General features: G+C 42.4%; 1 pseudogene; it reads left to right on the top strand.

The window, feature by feature from the left end:
• LOC111956037 (unconventional myosin-Ig-like) overlaps positions 1-8533 on the top strand; it is an 89742-nt pseudogene that overhangs the window by 3169 nt on the left and 78040 nt on the right.

Raw genomic sequence — 8533 nt, 5'->3', positions numbered from 1 at the left:
TGTGGCAGGGACTGGGAGCTAGTCAGGATGGAGGGAAAGATGAACAGTGCAAAGTACAGAGAGCTTTCCTTAATGAAAACCTGCAGGACCTCAGACTGGGGGCAAATATTTCACCCTCGCAACAGGACAATGACTCAAGCCACACAGCCAAGACAACGCAGGAATGGCTTTGGGACAAGTCTCTGAATGTCCTTGAGGTGGCCCAGCCAGAGGCCCGGGACTTTGAAACCAATCGAACATCTCTGGAGAGACCTAAAAATAGCTGGTTGCAGCGGGACCCTCCCCATCCAACCTGGACAGAGATTGAGGAATCTGCAAGAGGAGAATGGGAGAAAACTTCCGCAATACAGTTGTGCCGAGCTTGTTAGTGTCATACCCAAGAAGACGATACTGTAATCGCTGCAAAATTGCTTCAACAAAGCACTGAGTAAAGGGTTCTGATACTATATAAATCAGTTTGATTTAATAATTTGCATTTCCTAAACCTGTTTTTGCTGTCATTATGTGGTATTGTGTGAGATTGAGGAGAAAAAACAATTTAATAAATTTTACGTAATGCTGTACGTATCTCTCTTTTGTAATCCAGAGTAGTGGGGCAAAGGTACAGGAGAGCAGGCAAGCTCAGGACGGGCAGAAAGGTCAGAACCTGGAAACCTAGAAAGCAGGAACAAACAAGAGACAGGAGCAGAGGGAAAACCGCTGGTAGGCTTGACCAAACACAACGAACTGGCAACAGACAAACAGAGAACACAGGTATAAATACACAAGGGATAATGGGGAAGACGGGCGACACCTGGAGGGGGGTGGAGACAAGCACAAAGACAGGTGAAATAGATCAGGTCGTGACACATTTGTATCTGTTTTTTTAAAGCTAAACTTGCCTCACTAACCACTGGTGGCAGAGCATTCCATGACGACAGGGCTCTATTCAATACTGAGTRATGCATTAAATCTGTTTTTGGTTTGGGTACAGTGAAGAAACCCATAATGGTGTGTCTGGTGGGGTATGTACTGTATGTCTGTTGGAAGTGTATGCAAATATATTATACAAGTGGTGATTAAGCTTTTTCAACACACAAAATGTTTCTTTAAAAAGACTAGAAGAGAAGTAGTTMATTTATCCTCAACCCCTGAACCATGAATGACTATCATACATGTTGTGGATGTTAGTTCTGTGTTTTCAGTTAAGGCCAAGTCTTTCTTTGCTGCACCTGRCCATTATTTATGTATCTCTCTCTYTCTTAATTAAATTCAAAGGGCTTTCTTGGCATGGGAAACATATGTTTACATTGCCAAAGCAGACAGACAGATTTTAAGTTTGGTAAAGTCGGGACATACCTTTTCCTGGAGACAGTGAGAAACCACATATAAACAATTAGTCAGCAATGCCGTCATCTTCAGAATCCTGTGTGAAGTTTACAAGGAGTTAAGAGTATTTCACAGTAGTAGTAAAACATGCTGTTTATTAGTTGGAGGACCTTCTGGGGCTTAGCAGACACGCCAGGGGCCTCAGCCCTGGATGGTGTATACACCATATTTTGAATTCCCCGAAGTTCCCATTAGTTGTATCATGCCCGGCCTGACCCCATGGCAACGTCTGCAGTAACAGTCAGATAGAAAGAGGTTGAAGAGAAAGAAAAGTTTCCTCTAATAATACCCGTAGGATTCAATTCAAACAACTTTATTTGTCCGCTTTGGGCAATTACTATTAGGACCAGCGGCTGCCATAGACAGTTCCAGTGGCTCTAAGATCCAAGTCTTAGTATAATGATCTAAATGACTGTTTGTACCCGTGTTGGTTATCACAGGTTGTGATATATATATCTTTTTTGTTTAGCAGGTCATGGAGTTGATTATTGTAACTTGTGACGTACATCCTACATTTCTGCACAGAAATAGGCAATTATGTTTAATATCAGCAGGATAGGTGCCACAAGTAAAATCAATACCCAGGCAAGTTAAACAAGGTGGAGGAAGCTCCTCCTCTTCAGACACAATTTGTACATACTTTCTGTTCTCACTTCCCATGCTCGCTGTTCTCACTTCTCTTCCACGTCAATTCCTATGCTTTTAGGGGGGGGGGGTCCGTTTTGAGAGTAGGTGAGAGTGGGAGGTTTGAGTTTAGATGCACAAATATGTTGTTGTTTTTTTACGTTAGGGTGTTTCTCTGTGAAATGGCCTACCCTGTTGCTGTGTAAACATTGCTCTCACCACAATGGGCAAGGTGTTGATGGGGAGGAACCTTATTGAATGTGGTTTGAGTGTGTGTAGGAAGCATTTCTGCGGCACAAATGATTATTATCAAAAGGATTTGTTATGTTTTCATACATTTCTATTTTGATAGTTAAAATTCAAGCCTTTTCCAAAAAAAAAGAAGAAAAAGCTAAAACCATACTTCAAATAGGTAAAATAACGTCAGCTCTGTCTCTGTGTTTGTGTGTGTGCCTGGCAGGTTTGAGAAAGCCCGTATCTACACCTTCATAGGAGAGGGGGTGGTGTCAGTCAACCCTTACAAACAGATGGACATCTACGGGAAGGAGGACATCAACGCTTACCGCGGCCGGGAGCTGTACGAGAACCCTCCCCACCTGTACGCTGTGGCCGACGCTGCGTACAAGGCCATGAAGAGACGAGCCAAAGACACCTGCATCGTCGTTTCAGGTCTGTCTCACACTCCATCTTACACAACACCTCACACTCCAATCATCGTCATAATTTACCTCCTTTAGTCCCGCAAGCCTGTTTGACCTTGGTTAGCTGGTTCTGAGAGGGTCAGAGAGCATGGTGAACGGATAGTTAGGATCTTATCTGGCTAAACGTCTCAGTGTTCTGCTCACTAAATATCTGTGTTCTGCTCACTAAATAACAAAAAGAGGCCCGCAATCACTTTATGCAAACATCATCATACCATTCTGTCTGTCACTGTCTATGTGACTGGTTATCAGTTCCTCACTTCTCCAGAACATGATGCGTATTGGTCTCCACATACTGTTGGTGCAATGGGCTTTTCTTAGTTGCACTAACTCATAATGTCCTGTTTCCTCATCTGCTGTGTGTACTTATAGCAGGCTATTGATGCAGGTTAGCGTTTTTCTTCACAAACCTCGTTCTGGAGGCAGCTTTGCAGAGTGGTCCCTAGCTGGCACACCCACAAAGTCATAAAATCGGATTTTAAATCTAACCCTAACCTTAAACACATTAATGCCTAACCCTAACCTTAAATTAAGCCAAAGAATTTAAGAAAAAATCATGAATTTGACAATATAGCCAATTTAGACTTTGCAGCTGGCTTATCTAAGGGAAATTACTCAGTTCTGCCTCCAGGACAAGACTCATGACAAATGTCAACCTGCTTACATTAGTCACATAAAGAGGAAGAGTAACATCATGGTTGGTGACTGACAGTAGAGACACACTTCAAAACCTCTACAGGATAGGTGGGTCCCGCACGGGACGGTTGAGCTAAAGTAGGCAAATGCGATTAGCATTCGGTTGTAATTAACAAGACAATTTCCCAGGACATAGACATATCTGATGTTGGCAGAAATTTACAGTAGCTATTGCAGTGAAAGTATACAATGCTATTGTTTGAGGAGAGTGCACAGTTATGAACTTGAAAAGTTATTAATTAACCAATTAGGCACATTTGGCAATCCTGATACAATTTTTTAAAACAGAAATGCAATGATTCATTGGATCAGTCTAAAACTTTGCACATAYCCTGCTGCCATCTAGTGGCCAAAATCTAAATTTCGCCTGGGCTGGAATAATACATCATGGCCTTTCTCTTGCGTTAAAAAAATTAATAATTGAATGCATGTATCTTTTACCAGATCTAATGTGTTATATTCTCCTACATTAATTTCAAATCTCCACAAACTTCAAAGTGTTTCCTTTCAAATGGCATCAAGAATATGCATATCCTTGCTTCAGGTCCTGAGCTACAGGCAGTTAGATTTGGGTATGTCATTTTAGGTGAAAAAATTAAAAAAGGTTACGATCCTTAAGTTAAGGTGGATTTATGCCATAATTAAACTTCAATTTACAACAAGTGATCTTATATCGTAGAAGTGCAAATGTATACAGTACAGGTCAAAAGTTTGGACACACCTACTCATTCAAGGATTTTTCTTTATTTTTACTATTTTCTACRTKGTAGAATAATAGTGAAGACATCAGGACTATGAAATAACACATATGGAATCATATGTGTATTAAACAAATCAAAATAGATTTGAGATTCTTCAAAGTAGCCACCCTTTGCCTTGATGACAGCTTTGCACACTCTTGGCATTCTCTCAACCAGCTTCATGAGGTAGTCACCTGGAATGCATTTCATTTAACAGGTGTGCCTTGTTAAAAGTTAATTTGTGGAATTTCTTTCMTTCGTAATGCGTTTGAGCCAATCAGTTGTGTTGTGACAAGGTAGGGGTGGTATACAGAAGCCCTATTTGGTAAAAGACCAAGTCCATATTATGGCAAGAACAGCTCAAATAAGCAAAGAGAAACGAAAGTCCATCGTTACTTTAAGACATGAAGGTCAGCCAATCCGCAAAATTTGCAGTCACATAAAAGTGCAGTCACAAAAACTATCAAGCGCTTTGATGAAACTGTCTCTCATGATGACCACCATAGGAAAGGAAGACCCAGAGTCTCCTCTGCTGCAGAGGATAAGTTCATTAGAGTTACCAGCCTCAGAAATTGCAGCCCAAATAAATGCTTCAGAGTTCAAGTAACAGACACATCTCAACATCAATTGTTCAGAGGAGACTGCTTTAATCAGGCCTTCGTGGTCGAATTGCTGCTAAGAAACCACTAGAGATTTGATTGGGCCAAAAAACACAAGGAATGGACATTAGGCTGGTGGAAATCTGAAGAGTCCAAATTTGAGATTTTTGGTTCCAACCGCCGTGTCTTTGTGAGACGCAGAGTATGTGAACGGATGATCTCCGCATGTGTGGTTCCCACCGTGAAGCATGGAGGAGGAGGTGTGATGGTGTGGGGGTGCTTTGCTGGTGACACTGTCAGTGATCTATTTAGAATTCAAGACACACTTAACCAGCATGGCTACCACAGCATTCTGCAGCGATACGCCATCCCATCTGGTTTGCGCTTAGTGGGACTATCATTTGTTTTTCAACAGGACAATGACCCAACACACACCTTCAGGCTGTGTAAGTGCTATTTGACCAAGAAGGATAGTGATGTAGTGCTGCATCAGATGACCTGGGCTCCACAATCACCCAACCTCAACCCAATTCAGATGGTTTGGGTTGAGTTGGACTGCATAGTGAAGGAAAAGCAGCCAACAAGTGCTCAACATATGTGGGAACTCCTTCAAGACTGTTGGAAAAGCATTCCAGGTGAAGCTGGTTGAGAGAATGCCAAGAGTGTGCTGTCAAGGTGAAGTGTGGCAACTTTGAAGAATCTCAAATATAAAATAMATTTTGATTTGTTTAACACTTTTTAGGTTACTACATGATTCCATATGTGTTTTTTCCTAGTTTTGATGTCTTCACTATTATTCTACAATGTAGAAAATAGTAAAAATAAAGAAAAACCCTTGAATGAGTAGATATGTCCAAACCTTTGACTGGTACTGTATATCTACTAATATATATCTGGTTGCAAAATCCGCTAGTAATGTACATGAACTGCTACATACATGTAGATGTTGTGAGCTGTCTGTGTGTCCCAGGTGAGAGTGGCGCAGGAAAGACAGAGGCTAGCAAGTACATCATGCAGTACATCGCAGCCATCACCAACCCCAGCCAGAGAGCAGAGGTCGAGAGGTGAGTCATCAGTGTTAAAGGTCAACCAGGAGGTGTCACTGGGTTCTGAGGAGGTTCTGAGGAGCCTCCCTTGTCCTCCCCTGTTAAATAACACTATATATTTGACTGGGTTAGAGTGGAGATTCTGGAAAGACATACAGCATATGCTGCATCAGTTGCAATGTCAGAATGTTAGAGACAGCCTATAGGGAGGAGGTCAGAGACAGCCTATAGGGAGGAGGTGCCAGGACAACAACCTCTCCCTCAACGTCAGCAAGACAAAGGAGCTGATCGTGGACTATAGGAAACGGAGGGCAGAGCATGCCCCTATCCACATCGATGCGACTGTAGTGGAGCGGGTCGAGAGCTTCAAGTTCCTCTGTGTCCACATCACTAAGGAAATAACATGATCCACACACAAAGRTTAAATAAAAACATGTAMTATATATTGAGACCATCTTGAGCAGCTGCATCACTGCTTGGTATGGCAACTGCTTGGCATCCGACCGCAAGGCGTTACAGAGGGTGGTGTGTACGGCCCAGTACATCACCGGGGCCGGGATCCCTGCCATCCATGACCTCTATACCAGGCTGTGTCAGAGGAGGGCCCTAAAAATTGCCAAAGACTCCAGCCATCCAAGTCATAGACTGTTCTCTCTGCTTCCGCACGGAAAATGGTGCCGATGCACCAAGTCTGTAACCAACAGGACCCTGAACAGCTTCTACCCCCAAGCCATAAGACTGCTAAATAGTTCACCAAATAGCTACATGGACTATCTGCATTAACCTAACGTAGCAGGCGTAAAAAGTCGTCTGAGCTGAATCCCCACATCCTTTTTACAGGGGAAACGGTAGTTAGGTTGAAAACACTGTATCCCTGACAACTGGAAACTGCTGTTTATTATTTATCCTGTTGCCTAGTCACTTTACCCCTACCTACAGTATACTGCTGTTACTGTCTATTATNCTATCCTGTTGCCTAGTCACTTTACCCCTACCTACAGTATACTGCTGTTACTGTCTATTATCTATCCTGTTGCCTAGTCACTTTACCCCTACCTATATGTACATATCTACCTCAATTACCTCGTACCCCTGCACATCGACTCAGTACTGGTACCCCGTGTATATAGTCAAGTTATTGTTACTCATTGTGTATTTATTCCTTGTGTTATTMTTTTTTGGTATATTTATATTTTTCTCTCTGCATTGTTGGGAAGGGCTCGTAAGTCAGCATTTCACTGTTAGTCTACACCTGTAATTTACGAAGCATGTGACGAATACAATTTGATTTGATTTGAGAAGAATCAATTCATCATTAACCTCTAGTGATAGCCCGAGCTGATTTTTGTTCTGGATGCCGAGATAAAGAAAATTGACAATGGAAGAACTTCTTATGCACCTCTTTCTCTTCCTCTCTTCTTCTCGATCTTTGGGACACATTGTCATCTGCTATTCCTGTTATCCATGATGACCACACTCTCCTCTGTGACACAGTGTGAAGAACGTTCTTCTGAAGTCCAACTGTGTGCTGGAGGCCTTCGGTAACGCCAAGACCAACCGCAACGACAACTCAAGCCGCTTCGGGAAGTACATGGACATCAACTTCAACTTCAACGGCGACCCYACCGGCGGACATATTAACAACTACCTACTGGAGAAGGTGAGAACGATGTGATTGGACAGGATGGTGAGAGACAGACAGTGATTGGACCTTGACTTGGAGTCAAGGAAGGGACATAGGAGAAGAGATTTGATTGGACAGCTTAAGTTAATATTCTGTTAACCGTATACGGTTTGAAAATACCAGATCTGGGCACTGATAAGCGCATGAATTAGAACACAGTGGCTGTACAGTAACATGCTATAAATGACGTCACAGCTCAGGCTCTGCGCTCCACAGCTCTGTGTGGGTTTTGACTGACAGCCGTTTGACTGACAGCCGTCATCCCTCCTGGTAATTGGGCAACTTTTGCAAATGTTTTTTTGTTGTGAGTGTGGGAAATGCTGTAAATTAAGAGGACTATGTATTTTGAAAGATAAGATGTTGAGGATTATAATAAATGCCGCTTTGATGTCATACAAGCAAGCCAAACCCCCGTGAGTCCAACATACACTTAACATTTCCATGTCATAAAACTCATGTCAAGTACAGTGTCAATGTTCATGATCACTATGTTTGATGTACAGCTACAAGATCACGTCATAGCCTGGGTTGTTCTGAACAGAATGAGCCTGTGTTTGTTTATTGTGAAGAACATTTGCAGAGCAACACGTACCTGAATGCACTCATGACCCCTTTGATCTAATAGTTTTCCCAGAATCTCCAAACCCTTTCAATTCCAACTATGCTTATGCATTTTCCTATTTTCTCTGTAAGAAACATTTAAATTTGGCCATATCCATATTGGCTAATTCCCCTGAGTGTAAAGGGTTAACTCATATCCAAATATTGTTGTTGACTCATCCTATACTCGTATTTGTGGCCAAAACATAATTTGGAGAAAAGCACTTTAAATACCCCCTTCTCAAACKTGTATCTCAAACAGACGGTTTCAAAAATGCTTACTACTTCCTCATAGAGCATGATGTCATCAGCGGTCTATAGGAGGATGAGCTGGCCAATCAGCGGTCTATAGGAGGATGAGCTGGCCAATCAGCGGTCTATAGGAGGATGAGCTGATGAGCTGGCCAATCAGCGGTCTATAGGAGGATGAGCTGGCCAATCAGCGGTCTATAGGAGGATGAGCTGGCCAATCAGC

Source organism: Salvelinus sp. IW2-2015, linkage group LG31, assembly GCF_002910315.2.
Source record: "Salvelinus sp. IW2-2015 linkage group LG31, ASM291031v2, whole genome shotgun sequence".
Classification (NCBI taxonomy): domain Eukaryota; kingdom Metazoa; phylum Chordata; class Actinopteri; order Salmoniformes; family Salmonidae; genus Salvelinus; species Salvelinus sp. IW2-2015.
Note: the sequence above shows the minus strand (reverse complement) of the source record. Positions and strands in the feature narration are given on the sequence as shown.